The sequence below is a fragment of the Ochotona curzoniae genome, unplaced genomic scaffold (assembly GCF_017591425.1).
Source record: "Ochotona curzoniae isolate NIBS_2020 unplaced genomic scaffold, NIBS_Ocur_1.0 contig_2688, whole genome shotgun sequence".
NCBI classification, from domain to species: Eukaryota; Metazoa; Chordata; class Mammalia; order Lagomorpha; family Ochotonidae; genus Ochotona; species Ochotona curzoniae.
In genome coordinates, this window is record NW_024465553.1 from 23,876,207 (window position 1) to 23,897,121 (window position 20,915).

Below are 20,915 nucleotides of genomic sequence, written 5' to 3' on the forward strand. Positions count from 1 at the left end.
GGGCCGGCTGGCGGGAAGGCAGAGACCGCTCCGGGGAGCCCGGCGGAGGAGGCCGGGCAGGTGCCCCGGGCGCCGGGGCTGATTGGCAGGTGCGGGAGTGGGTGGGGAAGGCGGGGGCAGGGCCTGGCGCTGCAGGAGGCTGCGGCCCCGCCTCCCCGCCCCCGCCGCGGGACTATCTGGTCCCGGCAGCAGCGATGTCCCCCGGCAGGAATGTCCCTCCTCAGATAATGTTATTTATATCTCTGGGCGGGTCCGCGGCTCGGCAGCACCAGGCGCCCGGCGGCCGCTGTGCCAGGAGCCCCGCGCTGCCCTCCTCCCCCTGCGCCGCCGCCGCCACCGCCGCCCCCGGGTTCAGGGTGGTCGCCGCTTCAGCCCCAGCGCAGGTGAGTCCTGGGAAGGCCCGACGGCCCGAGGGGTCTGGGTGCCGGTTCGCGAGCGCCGAGGAGCGGCGGGGGCCCAGGGGAGCGGGTGGGGAACCCCGCCTCGGGCGCCGCGCGTGAGGCGAGAGGGGTGCGGGGCGCGCGGGAGGCCCTGGCGGGGCTGCGGCAACGATCACCCCGGGACGCGGGAACCCGCGCGGGTTGGCGAAGCGCTGGGTGAAGCCGGGCGCTAACCTTGGCCAGGCGGATCGCGGAGAGGCGCCTGGGGCACAGGGCGGGGAGGCGGGTAGTGCGTGTTCTGGTCCCTGGCCTCGGAGCTAAGGAGGAGGAGAGTGGGGGGTCCTGCCTCTATCCAACCTGCCCCATGTCAGTGTTGCTTCTGCTGCCTCACGTCCCGCCGCCGGGGTCCTGTGCCCGAGGGGGGCCGCCCGGAGCCTCTTCTGCAACTTGGCTGCGCGCACCCGGGACAGCCCAGCATCCAGGCAGCGAGGACAGGTCAGGGTAGCGGAGGGGGGCCGGGCCTCGGGGCGCTGGGAATGACGCGCAGAACGGCCGGGAGCGGAGGGAGCCAAAAACCGCGTGCCCCAAGTCGTCTTGTCCAGGGACCTAGCATCCGTCTTCAGCTCCCCCGCGCTTCTGCAGTCCGCTCTGCCGGCAACCCCCTCGTCAGCTCCTCCTCCGACACAACTTAGCCCCGAGAAATAGAGAGTGAAAGAAATAAGAGCTTTTTTGCAATTCCCAACTCCCACCAACTCGCCCAGACTCCAGAGTCTCGGGCGGCAGCTGCGGGGCTTCGGGAGGGTTTCCGTGACAACCAGCCGCAGGTAGGGCCTGGATTTTAGCTATTAATACCCAAACCACTGTTTTCGCCAAGCGCTGAAAGGCGCCAGGAGTTAATAATAACACGCTTAACTTGCTGAGGGTAAACGGAAAGAAGCCGCTGATTCTGTGTAGATTTAAATTTTAGATGCATCAAACTGGAGGTAGGGAGTCGGGGGAGGAGAGAGGGAAGCGTCTCTACAGTGAGAACTTGAGCGGGGAGCGGTTGGGTTGTCCCCTGCAGGTGGGAGGCAGCCGTGTAATGCCCAGGCTGTGGATAGTGGCTACTGGAAAGTCCTTGGAATAACTCCTAAACCGGGGAAGGCTGTGCTGCCCATCTCAGCCCCCTTGACAATGACTACTAACCTATCCTTGGCTTCCCAGATGGGTCAGAATTTTATCCTAGAATTTCCTGTTTGAGTACCTTCCTGGCTGAAGGCAGATCCTGTTGCTGTTCCAGGACCAGGCTTGTGCTGTGAGTGAACCCTGGGTTCCAGGGCTCTTAAATGCAAAATGTTTGTCCATGTGTCCTGAACATCTAGCATCCAACACAGCTAGGCTTGCACTTGGCTAGAGATTGGTTCCTGCACGAGCTAGGACCAGGACCATAATGAAACTTACCCTGACCAAGCCACCCACCTCCTCCCACACGCCCTTGACATTGACACTCCAGGCTTGAGCCATTTATACAGAATTTTATCCCCATCTAGAGCAAAGCACAGCTGAAAGATAGCCACCATCTGGGACAAAAACATGGCCCATAGACTCCAGTGCTGTTGCCCTTGGCTTATCAGTGGCGTAGTGGCTATGGTTGGGGATGAGCCAGTCCTGTTAATCTTGAGTTCTGGGAAGACTCAGCCTGCTCATGGAATTGAAAGACTCACTGGCATCCGGACCAGCCCCGGAGCACAGGCATATCAGGTTTTGCCCGAGCGAGCCAGCGAGCGAGCGGTCTGCCCAGCAGAGAGCTGGGATGCCACCTTGTGCTCCTCTTGTTGCTGCTTTCATGTGTTCCGAAGGTGTCCTGTGGCAGGGCACCTGTTAGGTAATTAGCACCACCGGCCAAGGTGGGGGCGGGGGGAAGAGGTGGCATGGAGGGGGAGGGAGGGTAGGCTCCCACCTGGGACCTAATTTGGCAAACATCAAAATGACTATTTACGGCAAAGCAGGTGTGAATGAAAGTTTTCTGCACCAGCGTCTGACAGGTCTGCCGCAGTTGTGGAAACAGACCGGAGTTAAGTGCAAACTGTAAGAGCTTTAGATTGTTGTGTCTGTGTAGGTACCAGTACCCAGCCCAGCACCTGGCTGGCCACACAGCTGTGTTGAAAGAATCTGTCATCCTCTTTTGGAGTCGCTGCAAGGGAGCTCACACCGTCATCCTTTTTAAAGTGAGGAAACAGGTTCAGTAGATTGAATCACTTGCTTCACTTCACACAGCTGAGGATTCAAGTTCAGTTCAGCTCTTGGGGTCTGCTGTGTTTTCAAGGTGAGCCGCATGGCAGAGGATATGGAGGTACTGCCTGAGAGGAATGATGTGGCTGCAGGCTGGTCTTTTAGCTTCCCAGTGTTCCCTACCAGGACCTGGGGAATTGAGCTGATATGAGAGAGGTTTACAAGACTGTGCCTGAAGACAGCATTGGGCATAAATTTGCTTGAAGGGTTCTTTGCCTTGCCGGGTAACATCAGGTCACCATTTCAAGGACAGAACTGTGATTTTGGCAGTAGCCAAAGCTTTTTTTTTTTGAAAGCCAGTTTTTCTCTTCAGTCCTGGAAGTGGCCAGGAAAGAGGGAGAGTTGTCGTAGCACAGGATGAGTATCAGAAATCCGTGAGGCCAATGCTACTTAGTGGGAAGGGACTTTGGTGGTCACAGAGCCCAGCCTCCCACTTCTGTGGCTGCTTGGGCGACACGTGTGAGCAGCATGCCTGCCCGGGTATGTGGAGCTCTAGCAGGTGCCTTCTATGCACCACCCCCACCCCAACCCCCCAAGCTAGCCCTTGCTTTCCTGTCTCTCTTCCAAGGCCAGAGTGGTTTATTTCCTGAAGTTTAGCTGCTCAAACTTCTGAGATTTTCTTTCCTTTGAAGAGCATCTTATTTTTCTAACACTTTTTAGCTTAGGGAAATCTAGAGAGATAAAAGTTATGGGGGTTAGGCAGGAGAAAAGATACTGGTGAACATTTAACTCTACCAACATCCGCACATGGCTTGTAAGGTGTCCAGGTGTATATTTCTTTATAGGGCAGATATGTGTAATACTACTGAGGATTATGTGTCTCTTGATGCATAGTCAGGTGGCATTTCTAGGTTCATGGGGAAGGACTTTGGGAATTTTTTAAGACTGTAGACACCTATTTTAACCTGGACCCCATCACCAAATTATTTGTGAAGAATGGTATGTTATATTTCAAAGTCAAAAAGTCAAAGTCAAAATTTATTTTTATTGGAAAAGAAGATTTACAGAGAGGAGAGACTAAGAGAGAAAGATCTTCCGTCTACTGGTTCACTCTTCCAGTGGCTGTAATGTCCAGAACTGAGTTGACCTGAAGCCAGGAGCTGCCTCTGGGTCTCCCTCCTGGGTACCCTGTCCTAAGGACTTGGGCCGTCCTCTACTGTTTTCCCAGGCCACAAGCAGGGAGATGGATGGAAAGTGTAGCTGCTGGGACATGAACCCACGCCCATATGGGATGCTGGGGGTTGAAGATGGAGGATTAGCCTGTTGAACCATGGTGCCAGCCCCATATTATTCATGCTTTCCAAAAAGACTTATTTATTTGGAAGGCAGATTGGCAGAGAGAGAGGAGATAAAAGACAGAGAGATATACCATTTTTTTGGCTCACTCCCCAAATGGCTCGAGTAGCCAGGTCTGAGCCAGGCTGAAGGGCACTTCACCCCAGTCTCCCACATGAGTGTCAGGGACTCAAATACTTGGATCATCTGCTACTTCCTAGGTAACATTAGCAGGAAACGGATCTGGAGCAAAGCAGCTGGGACTCAATATGGCATTCAATATGGGATGCTGACATTGGGGCTTAGCCCATTGCATCACCACACTGGCCCCTTATCCATATATATTTTTTATAACCTAAGACCTGCACAATAACCTTTATTAGTTAACTTGGGATGATGCAGAGTGGAAATAACTGTTGTGTGGGCTGATGAGAAATCTGATATCCTAACAAGGACTGGCAGGCAGTACATGATTATTGAGTTCTGAAACCGTTCAGGTAACATAAAGGAACTTTCAAAGTTCATGGAAAAAAAGGCTTCTATGCTTATTTTGGTACAAAAAAAAAAGCCTGAAAAGTTGTGTATAGTTTTTAATAATATGTTTTCCATGAACTGGTGAAAGACCTCTCAGATAAGCCAAAAATATGGCACAAAGGTTACAAAGGGGAAAGGCACCAGAAAGCTATTTGTATTGACTCAGCTTTCACCGACAAATCTTTGGTTATTTTTCTATTGTTTTAAAGTTATTCCTTTTCAGAGAGTGAAGAGGGAGGGAAGGTGGAGAGGAGAGAAAGGATGAGAAGGTGGGGAAGAGGGTGAGCAGAGTGCTGCCATCAGCTGGTTTGCTCCCGATTGTCTGCAGTGTTGGGAGTGAGTCATTGCTAAAGCAGGGAGCAGCCAATCCAGGTCTCTCCCCATTCCCCGCCCCACCGTAGGTAGCAGAGACCCACCCACTTGAGTCCTCATCACTACCTCCTAGGGCCTGCATTGACAGAACATTGGAATCGGGAGCCATGCATTGGGGATGAAGCCAGGCACTCCTGTGTGGGGTGAGGGCATCTTGACCATGATGTCAAAGAAAAGGAATCTCGGAGGAGGGTCCCTGTAGGGATCGGTGCACCTGCGCCGTGCAGTAGCGGTGGTTGGGTCTGTCACAGAGATGCTCCCGGCCTCTGACAGCCACTCTGATGGGATGCATCGCTCCAGCTCTTGAGATGCAGACAGTGGTCAAGGCCGAATGTAGGAGGCAGGCAGGAGAATTCACGATCGGATCTGACTCCACTGACAGAATCGTTGCCTCCCCTTGGTAAATATTTAGAAAATGTCATAGCCTGTTTTCCTTTGTTGCTGTGCTGCTTTCTAAACTCACAGGCAAGCTAGGCAAGCCTTTCCATTTCCAGCCAGCCTTAGTTGAATATCAAGCCACCAGGGGATCCCCAGCGTTACAGCTCTCAGAGTCTTGGAAGCCAGCACAGACAGAAAACGCTTCCTCCAGTGGATCGTCTAGCTGGCTCGTGCCACCCACTGGCCAGCTTTCATGTTGCTCTTTCCTTCTGCTGGCTGCAGGAATGATTGCAGAGCTGTCTTCTTCCTAACCTTAGCAGGGCCTTCTTGGGCCTTCTCACCCTGGCGGACCTGGCAGGGGGTTATAATTGCAAGGGCAATTAAAACTCGGATGTGTAGGATGTTAGCAGAGGGGCCAAAAGCCAGCTTCCTGACTTTCTTTCATAGGAATGCTATACATTTAGCCAGGGAGAAGCGAGGACTGGGGGAAAGTAGGCTCAGCTCATCCAGTGTATTTAAAAAAGTGCCAAGGTGCCATGACAGCTCAAGAACAATGATTGCTTTGAATTAGGTTCCTTTTAGGGGTTTCTGCCATTGTGAAAAGGAGCGGGAAGTTGGATAATTCTGAAAATGAATACATTAAAAATGATTTCCATTTGAGCCAGACTTAAATATGGTTGGATCTCGTTTGAGACTTCATGGTGCTTCCAATAAAACATACTTTAAAGAGGTCGCTTAAAAGGGCTAGAATAAGGTCTGTTGCCTCATTCTGTCTTTCCCTTGGTTTCCTATTTCTAGAAAATTCTTTGGAGTGGTCAGCGTCTGCTTGCCATACGTTATTTTCTCAGGAGCAGAAAAGTAAGATAAGGCCTCTCCTGATATTGACTGAGCCACAGTTCCCAGGGAGTTAGGGGCATTAGAGCTGGCAGGATCAGAGAAAGGGATTGAGATGTATTTAAAGGGAGCAAATATGGACCACGCACCACAGGCCTTACACCATCAGGAGCTGAGGACTCAAGGAGGGGCCAGGTGGATACTCTTTGGTCAGGTGGCTTTGAACATGAGCAGAGCAAGTTTGAGATGTGCCAGGAGGAACTTCCTACAGGAGCAAGTGTCTGCCTCTGGTGTAGGATCCTGGTGGGGGTGGGTGGTGGCTTGCTAAGGGAGGAAAGGAAGGATGAGGTAAGAGTATGGGTCCAGGCATGTGGGCCCCTGTCTGCACAGACGTACAGGGCAGCATGGTTAGCTTAAGGAATAAAGAGTGATTCCATGCGACTGGCGATGAAGATGGTTTCTGGTCAGCTTGTGAAGAAGTCTAAATGGTTGGCAGTTCATGTTGAAATCAGCATAGGTGTTCAAGTGGAAGTGTTGGGTGGAGATCTGATCAGACCTGTGTGTCTAAATATGGCCTTAGGATGGTGTGGGGGTACTTGAGGCAAGGATTCTCATACCTTGCTCTGCTAATATGCATCCTGTGAAGCAGCAAGTATAAACGCAAGTAGCTGGGTCCCTGCCACGTATGTGGGAGATCTGGATTGAGTCCTTGACTCCTGGCTTTGACCTGGCCTCAGCTCTGGCTGTCCTGGGCATTTGAGAAGTGGATTATTGGATGGAGAATCTCTCTCTCTCTCTGTCATTCTGTCTTTCAAATAAATTTTAAAAAGTTTAAGGTGGGGGATGCCATCTAAAAACCGATTTATGCAAAGAACCTTCAAAAAGTTAGTAGAAAATGGGTATCAAGAATAAACTATGGGGGCCTGGCACGGTGGTGCAGTGGTTAAGGTCCTCGCCTTGCATGCCCGGGATCCCATATGGGCGCCGGTTCTAATCCCAGCGGCCCCTCTTCCCATCCAGCTCCCCGCTTGTGGCCTGGGAAAGCAGTCGAGGACGGCCCAAAGCTTTGGGACCCTGCACCCGCACGGGAGACCTCTCTGTCTCTTCTCTCTGTATATCCGCCTTTCCAATAAAAAGTAATAAAAAAAAAAATCTAAAAAAAAAAAAAAAAAGAATAAACTATGGGCCCAGCATAATAGCCTAGTGGCTAAGGTCCTCGCCTTGAACATGCCCGGGATCCCATATGGGCACCAGTTCTAATTCTGGCAGCCCCATGTCCCATCCAGCTCCCTGCCTGTGGCCTGGGAAAGCAGTCAAGGATGGCTTGACTGCCATGCTTGGAACCCTGCACCTGTGTGGGAGACCTGGAGGCAGTTCCTGGCTCCCGGCTACGGATCAGCACAGCACTGGCTGTTGTGGACATTTGGGGAATGAATCATCGGACAGAAGATCTTCCTCCTCTCTGTCTCTCCTCCTCTCTGTATATCTGACTTTCCAATAAATAAATAAATCTTTTTTTAAAAAAAGAATATACTACATAGATTTCAAATCTTTGAGTTCCATTTTCCAAGGGCATTTTGAGCTACCCTGTAGAATCTTACATTTCAAGATGTCTGTGCGTGTCATTTGCTTTTTTCTTACAGTGATCCTGGGAAGGGGAGATTTCGTTCTCCCCCTGTGTAGTTGAGGAAACAGGGTTAGGATTGTATATCCGTGTACTCAAGGTCTCTTAGTTCTGAGCTGAATCCTCCATTTGCCCAGTTCCCTGTGCTGAACCGAGGGCTATATCCAGACCTTGTCATCAGCATGGGAACTGAAAATTCAGGGGCAGGTGAAGACCGCATTTGGACAGTCAAATCCCTTGTTGGACAGAGTGCCTGGATTCAAGTTCTGGCTCTGATTCCTGGTTCCAACTTCCTGCTTCCTGCTGATGCACAGTCTGAGGGGCCGCCGTGAGAGCCCAGGTCCTTGGGTCTCTGCCATGCACGTGGGAGGCCTGGACTGAGGAACCATTGGTGGCCTTAGTGGGCATCCAAGGAGTGATCCAGCAGAGGGGAGTTCCAGTATTTGCTCTGGACCGTGTGGAGTGCGCACTGGTGATGTCCCAAAGCATGTATCAAGGGAATTGTCAGCAGTAGATAAATGGTGGCTTGAGTAGCTTGTTGATGGATGTGGCAGCTTTTTTATTCCTTTTACCCACATGTATCAAGGATTATTATGATTGGGCTCATTTTGAACTTTAAAAACCTCTTTTTATCCATTAATCTTGAATACCTTGATTTGTATTTGCCTCGGTCATCAATAAATATTTATTGAGCTCTCGTTTATTTGTTGGACATATTCTAGACCCAGGGATTTTGAGCATGCCAAAAAAAAAAACAAAAAAACAAAAAACAAATCTGACATTGCAGAACACATGTCCTAGCCTAGTTAGACCAAGTGCTGAGTGGAAGGCAGGCAGCAGCAGGTGGATGTAGATGATAATTTCAGGTGCTACAATGACATGAGGCTTTGCTGTACTGTGTGAGGGCAACTGACCTTCCATTTGTTGGCTCACTGCCTAAATACCTGCAGTGGGCCCACCTGGGGAATGAAGCCGAGAGCTGGGAATTCAGTCCAAGTGTGGGTCTGAGTGGGTGGCAGGAACCCAATCACTTGAGCCATCATGACAGCTTCCTGAGATCTGCATTACTAGAAAGCTGGAATAGGGAGTGAAATTCGAACCCTAGCATTGTTATATAGGATGTACTGTAACCCAACTGCTATCAAGCTCTAGGATCAACATCTGCCCTGTGTGTGTGTTTGTTTATTTATTTGTTTATTTACTGAAGAGGGAGAGAAAGAGAAAGCACACATTTCTTTGTTGGTTATCTTCACAAATGCTTATAACCACCAGGGCTGGAGCTGGGGGCCAGAACCCAATCACTTGAGCTGTCGTTAGCCTCTGGTGTCACGGGAAGCTGGAATCAGGGGCCAAAGCCAGGTGTTGAACCTGAATGCACAACTCTTCACTGCTAAAGGCCCCACCCAGCTGTGAGTGTTAACAAGTTTATCTCCTTAGTTGTCCTGAGGAAGATTAATTGTAGAACACAGGCTCATGCAAGCTGCCATGGTGATACAGGCTGAGAGAACTTGTGGGAGTGAGAGGCAGCTGGCTTTGGAATGTATTTTGAAGATAGAATTGGTGGGATTTGGGTATAGAAGGATAAGAATAAAAGAATAAACCCAAGATGACTCTGCTGATTTGGACCTGAACACCTCTGGAATCATAGCAAGACCCTGTATGAATTGGTGATGCATTTAATCGAATGCACTGTGGGCTATTTTTAAAAATTTATGTTTTCAGTCAAGACTAGATTTGAAACAATCTCAGACTTAGCACTTAAGAAACCAAACGGGAGATGCTTTGTTGTGAATGGCCTGTGATGTCTGTTTATTTTGAAGTGAAGCCTTAGATCTTCTGTGTACTGTTTCCTTTAGATCATTTTTACGACTTTTCCCACTTTTTGCCAGAGTTTAGGATAGGTGATGGTGTTTGGCCTAGGGGTTAACATGCCAGCTGAGCTTCCACAACCCACACTGCATTCCTGGGTTTGAGTCCCTGATCTGATTTTAGTTTCCTGCTAATGTGGCCCCCGGGAGGCAGCAGATACAGCTCAGGCGACTGTGCTACTGTCACCGACATGAACTTTCTTTGTGTCTCTCTGCCTCTTAAAAATAAACTAAAAACTATAGTGGAAACATTGAAATATATATCTTACTTTAGTATTGGAATTTTTTCACCAAAATAAGCTTTTTTTTAAAAAAAGATTTATTATTTTTATTGGAAAGTCAGATTTACAGAGAGCACAGTCGGAGAGAAAGATCTTCCCATCTGTTGGAGAAAGATCTTCCCATCTGTTGGTTTATTCCCCAAATAGTCTGAACTGACCCAATCTGAAGCCAAGAGCCAGGAGCCTCTTCTAGGTCTCCCACATGGGAGCAGGGTTCCAAAGCTTTGAGCTATCCTCATTTGGGATATTGGTGCAAGCAAAGTGAAGACTTTAGTTCTAGGTTACTGTGCTGGGCCCCAAATAAACTTATTTTAAAATCCCATTTTCCCATAAACTTTCTGACATAGCCTCATAGAATGTAGAAGTACATTTTAAAAGGAGACATTAAAAAGCAATGTCTTCTATTTTAATCCTGCTTCTGAAGAAGTTACCACTATCAATAGTTTCCTATGTATTTTTTTTTGGGGGGGGCGGAATCTATGCATATATAAGCATGTGGCTTGATGTATTTCTAAGTGGTAAGTTAAACCTAACAATCGCGCGTGTGTGTGGTGTGTGTGTGTGTGTGGTGTGTGTGAGACTTTGGAGTCCTTGGATACAGAAGGACGAAGCCTGGAGACCATCATCTCTTTTCATTTAGGGTCTTATCCTCGCAATCCTTCCCCCCACTGAAACATTGTCATCATAGAAGACCCTTCTCTAGGCCTCCAGTGGCTCTGCTTTGGTTGAAAGTAGACATGTAACGTTACCCTAGGGCTGACTTTCCAGTCTCTCTAGCCCTTTTCCCATTTGCAGTCACACAGCCTGCCTGCCCCAGGTTTGTCTGCTCCTTCTTGCCGAGTCCTGACATTCCTCTCGGATTCGGAGCAGTCAAAAGGCCTGGCTACCTACACTGCTTATTTGAACACGATCATTGACTTGGTAAGCTTTTTTGGGTTTTCATGTTGCTTAGCCAGACGTGGATCTCTTAAACTCTTAAGGCAAGAGTTAGTCTGTGCATTGTAATCATGGGTCATACCTAAAACCCTCTCCAGTGCTTTTGCCCCTAGAAGTTTAGTCAGTAGTTTTAGAAGAAATGGGCTCACTGACATTCATTACTATTGGAGCAGAGCTTGTGCCCAGGGATTGTGTGAACTAAAAATTGTTGGATAGTGGCTGCCAAGAAAGTCACCTTCTCTGCGGGTTAGCATAGAGTCCATTTCCAGGGAATGGTAGCTAGACATGGCTTCTCTGGATTAAAACAAATAAATAAAATTTTTGGCATACCTGGTGCCAGGTGCATTGGCAGGAAGGTAGATGGGAAATGAAGTAGCTGGGATTCAAATCACACTTCAATAGGGGATGCCAGTATCTCCAATGGCAGCTTAACCTACTGTGCCATTGCGCCAGCCCTTGAAATTTACTTAAAAAAAAAAACCGACAAATATATATATAGTTCAGTGCCCTTAGTGCATTCACATTGCTCTGCTGTCTCTTTCAAGCATTATTTATCTTTCCAAAGTGCTGACTTGCTAGTCCATCTCCTTGTGTCTGCGGATGGGCCATTGGGTTGCGTCCACTCCCTGCTTACTGTGGATGGTACTACTAGAGATGAGACTGTGCCAATGTCTTTTCAATACCCCAATTTCCCATTTCTTGGATTTAAAACTAGAAGGGAAATTGCTGGATCCTGTGGTAATCCTATTTTAAATTTTCTGTGGAGTCCATCAATGTAATTTTAATGCTTCCCCCCTCCGCCCCATGCTCCTATACTGTTTCGACATCTCTAACCAGAAGGACAGAAACTGTGAACACCCTCACCTCTGGGGCCGTGCTGCCTGTAAGGACTGTTTGAAGTCGCAGTCTTTGGGGAGAGACTGTCATCCAAGGGCCTGACTTTGTCATTGACTATTAGTCTGCCTATTTTTAGATTGTAGACATTTAGAGGACAGGCGGGAGGTGGTTCGTGCGCTTTGTAGCGCTTGTAGCCCGATTCAGGTGGGGAAGCTGGAAGCCTTAGGAGATGATATCTTTTAGCCAGAAAGTCTCCGTGACTGGGTGACAGGATTCTGGGTCGCTGCCAGCTCCTTTCTCTTGCTGCTTGCCCTTGGGCAAAGAACTGCCTGTTTTTCTGACTTTTATTTATTTATTTTTTTCAGCGGTGGTGTTGTTTGAGATGGTGTCTTCCTGTTAATTGGTCTTACCGTTGTTTTCTTTACAAATTTCCTTGGAAAGCCCAAACATTGGCTCATCTTGGTAGCCTCGTGGGAAGGCCCCCTCGCTCTGCTGGAAGCTGGGGTGGTGGTGGAGGGACATAGAGGAGTTCCCGTTTCCATGGCACGTGGCTCATTCCCTGGTTACTGGATGGTTCAGCCGGTTTCGTGATTGTCAGCTTGCTTCCATGCCATTCACCCCAGCTGCGTCTGACAAGCACCTGCTCTTATTCTTTTTCTTTAGCTTCTCTGTTTAAATACTCTCATCACCTAGAGCGTGTTTGGTACCTGATGGGGGAGCAGCTCGAAATGACTTAATGGCTTAAAAATTAAGGAATGAAAGTTTCAATTACGTGTGTCTGAGCTTTGTCCAAAGGGTTTTCAAGAGGTTCATGGGAATTACATCTTGTGAGAAAATCATGCATGGATTTCAAGTTTTTCGTATCAAGGTGAACGTACCTGCTCCCTCCATTCTCCATGCATGTTTTGAGTTCATTGGTGTATGTTTTAACTTAGACATAAAGCAATGTTATAATAACAGGTTTGAAGTGGCAGGTGTTTAGCTTAGTGGCTCAAGGCCTGCGTTAGAGTTCCTAGGTTCAGTTCCTCGCCTGGTTCCTTACTCCAGCTTTTTGTCCATGTACACCGGTGGTGGTAACTCCGATAACTGGGTCCCTGTCAGACATGTCGGAGACCTGGATTGAATTCTTGGCTCCTGACTCAAGTGATCCTGGCAGAAGTTGGGGTGTGAACAAGTGGTCTGTTTCTGTGTGCTTCACAAGAAGCAATGCTAATGACATTATTCTAATGATGAATCAACATCTGTTGAGAGTTTGTGCGTGAATCGTTGTGCTGAGAGCTTTCCTGTGTGTTTATTTCATGTCCTGTCTGTAATACTGCCCTAATCTGACAGATGAAAATGATCAGGCTCTGAGAAGTTAACTTTACCTATTTTAACCACTTGGTAAGGTTAAAGTTGGACTTGGCCCCTGTGTGTTCATTCTGAGAGAATTGATTTGAATCACTGTGCCGTATTCACACAGGTAGTGGCTCTTAATTCTAGGATTTTTTTGGTCTGTTTGTTTGTGTTTTTTTTTGTTTTTGTTTTTTTTAAGATTTATTTATTTATTGGAAAGTCAGATATACAGAGAGGAGGAGAGACAGAGAGGAAGATCCTCTGTCCGATGATTCACTCCCCAAGTGAGTGCAACGGCCGATGCTATGCTGATCCGAAGCCAGGATCCAGGAACCTCCTCCAGGTTTCCCACAGGGGTGCAGAGTCCCAAGGCTTTGGGCCATCCTCAACTGCTTTCCCAGGCCACAAGCAGGGAGCTGGATGGGAAGTGGAGCAGCCGGGATCAGAACTGGCACCCATATGGGATCCTGGCACGTTCAAGGTAAGGACTGCAACCTCTAGGCCACGCCGCCGGGCCCTACCACATCTTTATTTTATGAACTGTTTTTAAAAAGATTTGTTTACTTTTATTGGAAAGTCAGATACACAGAGAGGAAGAGAAGGAAGAAATCCTTCCATCCGTTGATTTATTCCCCAAGTGGCCACAGTGGCCGGAGCTGAGCTGATCTGAAGCCAGGAGCCAGGAGCTTCTTCCAGGTCTCCCACGTGGGTTCAGGGTCCCAAGGCCTTAGGCCATCAACGGCTGCTTTCCCAGGCCACAGGCAGGGAGCTGGGTGGGAAGCGGGGCTGCCGGGATATGAACCGGCATCTATATGGGTACTTTAACCCCTAAGCTACTGCGCTGAGTCCAACCATGAATTTTTTTTTTTTTTTTAAGATTTATTGGGCCCGGCGCAGTGGCGCAGTGGCGCAGTGGCGCAGTGGCGCAGTGGCGCAGTGGCGCAGTGGCGCAGTGGCGCAGTGGCGCAGTGGCGCAGTGGCGCAGTGGCGCAGTGGCGCAGTGGCGCAGTGGTTAAGGTCCTCGGCTTGCACACCCGGGATCCCATATGGGCGCCGGTTCTAATCCTGGTGGCCCCTTTTCCCATCCAGCTCCCTGCCTGTGGCCTGGGAAAGCAGTCGAGGTAGCCCGGAAGAGGCTCCTGGCTTCCTTGGAAAGGCGGATATACAGAGAGGAGGAGAGACAGAGAGGAACATCTTCCATCCGATGATTCACGATGATTCACTCCCCAAGTGAGCGCAACGGCCGATACTATGCCGATCCGAAGCCAGGAGCCTCTTCTGGGTCTCCCACACAGGTGCAGGGTCCTAAAGCTTTGGGCGTGCAAGGCGAGGACCTTAACCACTGCGCCATTGCGCTGGGCCCCCAACCATGAACTCTTACAAATACATGTGAAAGTACTTTAAAACATTTGTGGGAAATGGAATGAAAAGATACATTTATTTTGGTAGAAGAATTTGTCATGTTTGTGTATGAGATGTCTTCCCATTTCCTTGCCTAACATGGAAAAACAATGAGTGGATTTCCAATTTTCTGCATCAAAGTGTCTATTTTAATTCCATTTTACGGGATTTCAAAATGCTTACTAATTTGTTTGACGATAGAAAGCACATCCACCTGCCGGTTCACTCCCCAGGTGTCTATTATGGCCAAGACTAAAGTCAGGAGCCAGGAACTCAAACCCACCTGGACAATCACTGGTTGTGTCCCAGGGTCTGCGTTAGCAGGCAGCTAGAATTAGGGGCTGGGAATTGAACCCAGACACTCTGGTGTGTGCTGTGGGTGTCTTCACTACTGTGCCAAAGGCCTGCTCCCCCAGGAACTTTCTGGGGTGCCCTCATATTATAAGCCCTGAGACCCTTGCTGTGAAGTTTTCCTGGAACCTCTTTCAGGAAAACTCATTAGACACTTATTTTGATGCAGAAAATTGGGAATCCTCACCATGTTCTCTCTTCCTCTTGGTTTCTGTGTGGTAGCCTGGCTGTTCACGGGCAGGTCTGACGGTGGACAAGGAGTTCCTTAAAGAAGGGACAGTGTGTGGTCCTTGGGAGGACGCTGTTGTTTGACTCAGTCCCCGGCTCACAGTCGAGCTCAGGAAATGCCGGTTGATTGGGTGATAGGGGAGAAGCTGAGAGCACTCAGCACAGTACTCAATTCAAACACTGATGACCTGTAGGGGCTCGGAGGGAGGGGCGAAGGAGACACTCTTGCCAGGACGGGGAATGTTCCAGGTCTACCCCTGCGTTCTCCAGCTGCTTCCCATTGGTTGCAGGGCAGAGCAAGGGCTGGTGCTGCTTTGCACATCAGAACCTGTTTGTTGCTGAAAGAGCTTATTCACCTGTGTTAGTTACTCCCCCTCGTTCTTCAGTCAGTGTTGCAGGCTGACCCCCAGAATGCAGCTGTGAGAGGCTCTTCGAGGGATTTTTCCAGACACACACACGCAAGAGGTAAAGAGGTAAGGGAAATGTTTCCAAAGGCCATTGCTAAATTCCTGTGTAAGGGTTTTGTTGCTCTGGACACATTCAACCTGTTTTTTTTTGTCCTGAAAGCATGTCCAAGTGGGAACTGCTGCGTAAAACATTACAGCATTTACTGGTTGGTTGGTTCTGCCCTCGTTTCTGCCTTCCCTGGACAAAGAGTGTGTTTCGCTAGTGGCTGGACTCCTCAGAATTCTGCTTGCTCAGGCCTTGGAGCGTGTTTTGTTTCTTTCAACAAAACCCTCTGTCATGGACACACTCCTACTTGCAGTCCGGCCCCTCTCTCCTGCTCTTGCCTTGTTTTGTGCTTGGTGATTAATTGGAGCTGCTGTTTCGCATCCAGAGCCTATGCCTGGGGCCCCCAGGCCTGGAGACGTCCGTAGGGTCTGAGATGAGTTGGTGAGCGCTGCACTCTCCAAGGCCTTGAGAGCTGTGCCCGGGGTAAAGAAGGGCAGAGGACAAAGTCGGGCCTTGTGAGGGTGACCTGAGGTGGAGGGACAAAAGAAAGAGGACCTGGCCAAGGTCATGGCCGGCCCCAGGGTGTTCCAAATGGTATAAAGAGCCCAGTGATAAACAGAGGACAGTCGGCAAACTTGGTCCAGAAGTGGCAGTGAGAATGGGGCAGACTAATAGCAGCTTCAGGCCTGGCACAGCAGCCTAGTGGCAAAGTCCTCGCTTTGCGTGCACCAGGATCCCATATGGGTGCTGGTTCTAATCCTGGCAGCCCTGCTTCCCACCCAGCTCCCTGCTTGTGGCCTGGAAAAGCAGTCGAGGATGGCCCAAAGCTTTGGGACCCTGCACCCATGTGGGAGACCTGGAAGAAGCTCCTGACTCCTGGCTTCAGATTGGCTCAATTCAATCAGTGGATGGAGGATCTCCCTCTCTGTCTGTCCTCCTCTTTGTGTATCTAATTTCCCAATAAAAATAAAAAACCTTTAATAGTGGTTCCTAGAAACTCCAGGATGCTGTGAGGGCCAGTGATCACCATCCTATCCCAGGAATTACCAGGTACAACAGCTGAAGTTACTGCTATGGTGACCACTAGTTAGTGGTGTGGCAGCATCTCAAACAATGGTTTGCTTGATAAGGTTGTAATCCATGCAGTGGCCTTTGAATTTGTTGTTTAAACCCAAGGTTGCTGGTATGGGTGCTTGGCCTAGCTGTTAAGATATTTGAATGCTAGCTCCACTTCAGATTCCAGCTCCTGCTAATGCACAGTACTTGAGTCCCTCTCACCCATGTGGAGTACCTGATTCACAGTTCAAACTGGTCCTGCCATGGCCATTTGGGGAGGGGGTGACTTGGTGGATGGAAGTTCTGTCTGTCTAAATAAATAAGCTCTGGGGTACTGCTTGTAGGAACAGGTGACTGATCAGGTGCTGTCTTCTGTAAGGTGGCTGTGTGCTTTCCACACTTGCTCTCTGCAGCTGTTGGGGATTCATCTCAATGGCTGAAGCAGGTGGATCCCTCAGTATGTGACTTTAGGAGGAGGTATTTGCAGGTGTAGGGAGTGGGGTGGAATGGTGGAGTGAAACCACCTGCTCTAGGGAGGATGCCAGTACCCTTTGCAAGGCGGAGACCCAAACCTGTCAGCTCAAACCAGGGTCATTTGCATTGCCAAGCTCTGTGGGGTGTGTGTGTGTAGTAGCAGCAGGGGCTTGGTAGGTGCTCTTGATACAGCAAGTCCACCGGCAGCCTCGGCTCGGCTGCTCTCACTGCTTCTGACCTAGAAAACACTCGGCAAATGACTGCAGTGAAGCGCATCTTCAAGGTGAAGCTTGTGGTCCGGTTGGGGGAGGGATGCAGAGTGGATCCCAAGGGCTTAGTACTTCCTGAGTGTGCTGGGAGGGAAAGGTTCTGGCCCCAGATGAAGTCACTTTACATCTCACCCACTTTCCACCCGCCAAGAGAGCCTTCTGCTTGCTGTGCGTAAGCCCAGTGCCTCCTCTGCAGAGGCACAGGGTGGAGGGGGAGCTCAACTGGCAGCCATGAGGCTTTTGCAAACAGCAGAGTGGAGTGAGCAGTATATTTAGTTGGCAAGGCATCCTCACAGTCTAAACTGGGTTTCTCTGGCTGTGAAATGGTGGCAATGCTTTCTCGTGGAGCTGTGAACAGGGTCAGTACCAATTGTGCGTGCTTTGGAAGCCTGATGTTTCAGAACTCCTCCAAGAGGGATGTTCTGTGGAGAAAATGTACTCAGTGCACCTTGCGGCAGCATCTGCTTGCTGAGATGTCTCCTCTGAAGAGCGCCTGGTTTAGCTCCTTTGTTTTACCAACTAAGGAGCAGCATGCCTGAGTTCGCAAAGGGAATTCATTTTAGGACTTCAAGTGGAACCTAGGGCTCTGGATTCATGGACTGGACCCTCTTCCTGCCTCTCTCCTCGCCTCTCTCCCCTCCCTCCTTTTCCTTGTCTTCTATAATTTTTTCAAAATCAGATATCAGAAGTTGTACAGGAACAAACATACATCTTTGATAAAAAGTCCAGAGAGCAGAAATGGCACTTCCAAATTCATTACTGTTAGAAATTTCTTGCATATCCCTCTAGAAGTTTCTCAGATATGAAGGTATGTAGGTATTTGTGTAAATGTGTATATATATATTATATACACTTATACATAATGTATATATATAAATGTATATTACTATACTGCAGTTTTAATGTTTTTTAATATTTACTATTTGGAAAACAGAACTTGAGAGAGAGAGGAGATCTTCCATCGGCTGGTTCAGTACCCAAATGGTTGCAGCATCTGGGGTTAGGCCTGGTTGAAGCAGGAGCCAGGAGCTTCTTTAAGTCTCCCTCATGACTTGCAGGGAGCTGGACCTTTGAGATATCTTCTTATGCTTTCCCGGGCTCGTTAGCAGGGAATTGGATCAGAAGTGCAGCAGCTGCAGCTTCATTCTTAGCTGCATGGTATATTATGGTGTTTCTGTGTCTTCATGAGGACTTTGAGAATTACAAGCATGGAATTTCAGTGTGGAATTAATGATGCAAATTAACAATCTAATTCATGTGAGCACTCAGGAAGGAGAGAGTGACTTCTGACAGGCTCACATGGCCCATACGGTTTGAGAATTCTGAGATTCTGAGATTCTGCTCGTCATTGTGACTTGCCTCTGGGTCCCTGTCCTGCTAAGGGCTACGCTGGGGGTTATGATGCCTTCCCCCCTGGGATGCTCACGGCAGTCCTTTGAGCGAGATGCTGGGTCTCCTATGTGGGGCACTGAGCACTTGAACTAGTACTGCTACCTCTCAGGTTGCACAATAGCAGGGAGCTGGGTCCTGAGCAGAGCGGGACCAAACACCCCAATATGTGATGTGGTATCCCACGCAACATGTTAACCACTGTGCCAGACACTCAGTCTGGGCATGTGGATTTAGCATAGAGACCTTAGCTTTGGGTGTAGGCAGAGGACCTAATGAATGTGGTTGCCATGCCACAGCCTACTGCGCAAGCAGTGCCAGGACAGCCTAGAAGCCAGATCAATCCAGCTGTGAAAAAAAGATGATTCATAGCGTCTCCTGTGCGCACGAGATTGTCCCAGGAAGGGCTGAGAGGAGGCTATTAGCCTCCTAAGAGGTTCAAGTGACCCTCCAGAAAGCAGTGTTAGTGCGGATTGGAACTTAATTATCAGGAAGTACAGAGCGATGCCATTTTTTTTCATAGTTACAGTGCAGACTGCTTTCTGAGAACTTGATGGAAAAAAAAAAGGATGGCTTGAGACAGGTCAAGGGAAGTCTTATGTGTGGGAGTGCATGTGGGGGTGGGGAGCCCTTGGAAAGGAAGAGGTGATATAAAGACAGTGGGGATGGAGAGGAGGTTGATGGACATCTCTGGGTGGTGGAAAAGCATCAAGCGACAGAGTGACCAGTGGTGTGCCCCACCACAGATGGCGGTTTTTGAGCCCCTATGAGTGCCGGCCTGTGAGCTGACACTATGAGGGGTCTTTTCAAAAAGTTCATGAAAAATGCATATTATGAAAAGAATTTCACAGTTTTGGTACCCAAATAAACCTTTTAAGTCAACTCTTATGTGAGTTTTAAAAAAATTATTTGTGACTGTGCGTGAGCAAGAACATTCCCCATCTACTGGTTCACATCCCAAGTGCCTGCCATGGCTGGAGCCTAGCCAAGGCCAGGAAGAGGAGCCAAGACTTCGAGTCAGCTCTCTCACAAGAGCAGGAACTCAGTCACTTGCTTCAGCATCATTGGTGCCTCCCAAATTCTGCATGGGCGGGAGCTAGGAGACAGAAGCCAGAACTGGGAACTGAACTTGGAGACATGGGCACCTAACTGCTGGGCTATATGCTTACTTCTTCCTTAAACTCTTTGAAGGATCTTTGTGTGCTATCCCAGACAGGGTCTTTTGGCTTAGCACTTGTTTGTCATGACTTTTTCATGAAGATTTATTTTTCATTTTTTACAAAGGCAGAGTTATGTTGGTTCACACCCCAGATGGCTGGGCCAGATCATAGCCAGCAGCCAGGAGCTTCTTCCAGCTCTCCCACATGGATGCAGGGACTCAAGCACTTGAGCCATCTTCTGTTGCTTTCCCAAGCTCATCTTTCCCAGCTCATCAAGGAGCTGAATTGGAAGTGGAGCAGCCAGGACTCCAACCGGTGCTGCCCCTGTGGGATGTTTTTGACAACAGACAGACTTAGGATACCTGTTCTGCAGCATCCCAAGGCACATTCCCTCCTGTTGCTTTTTTCTTGTCCTATCATGGAGGCATATGTTGTATGACAAAGAACGTGTGTGGCACCCATGCGAATTTTAAGGCAGAGTTACAAGGCCCTGTGCCCCTGCTTCTGTTCCCCCTCAGATCCTGTGTGTCTTGCAGGTGCAGGCAGATGAGTTTTTTCACTGTGGTTCCTCCGGTGCTGTTTCGTGTGGAACTCTGGGGTTAGGGAGATATTGGGTAGGAGCAGGGAAGAGTCCGTGATGATCCTGTAGGGCAAATAAAGGGGCTTGTTGAATGAGTTGGTGAAAAGTGAGTGTCCCAGTTGATGGCGATAAGAGAGGCTCTTGTTTCCTCAAAGTCCTCTAGGTGTGAATGAACTTTCTTTGCTTGCTTGGTGTCATAGAGGGACTTCCTCCTTGTGTGGTGAACCAGAGGACTCTCAGCTAATAAGCCCACTTCCTGCTGTCCCCAGTGCTGGGTTTTAGAGGGGCAGGTGCCCAAGGATCAGACCCCGTTTGCTGTGGTTCTCGGAGAGGCAAGGACTAGAAAATAATGCCTCCAGTAGGAGACATTTGGCTTCTGCAAGTTTTAGGTGGGCGGGGGACTTCATTTTTCACTCTTGGTCTTTTCGGAGATGTGTGGTTCTTTCTTTGGGATCACAAATGTGAAATAACGATTTACTCATGAAAAATATTGCAGAAACAGAGACTGTAGAAAATGAGCATTCATCATTGTTTGTTACCTTTAAGCCCCTGTGCTATCGTTGACTACAAGTTGAGCTGTTTCCCCGATTTTTAGTTCATAGATTAAGAGAAGATGGCACCACTCATTT

At 49.0% G+C, this 20,915-nt stretch overlaps 1 protein-coding gene across 1 annotated transcript in view; it reads left to right on the forward strand.

The window, feature by feature from the left end:
- The first annotated feature begins 275 nt into the window (after window positions 1–275).
- SPTB (spectrin beta, erythrocytic) overlaps window positions 276–20,915 on the forward strand; it is a 118,631-nt gene continuing 97,991 nt past the window's right edge. The window contains exon 1 of the mRNA XM_040975440.1: window positions 276–383. The gene's annotated coding sequence lies outside the window, so the exon portion shown is untranslated. The remainder of the gene's footprint in view (window positions 384–20,915) is intronic.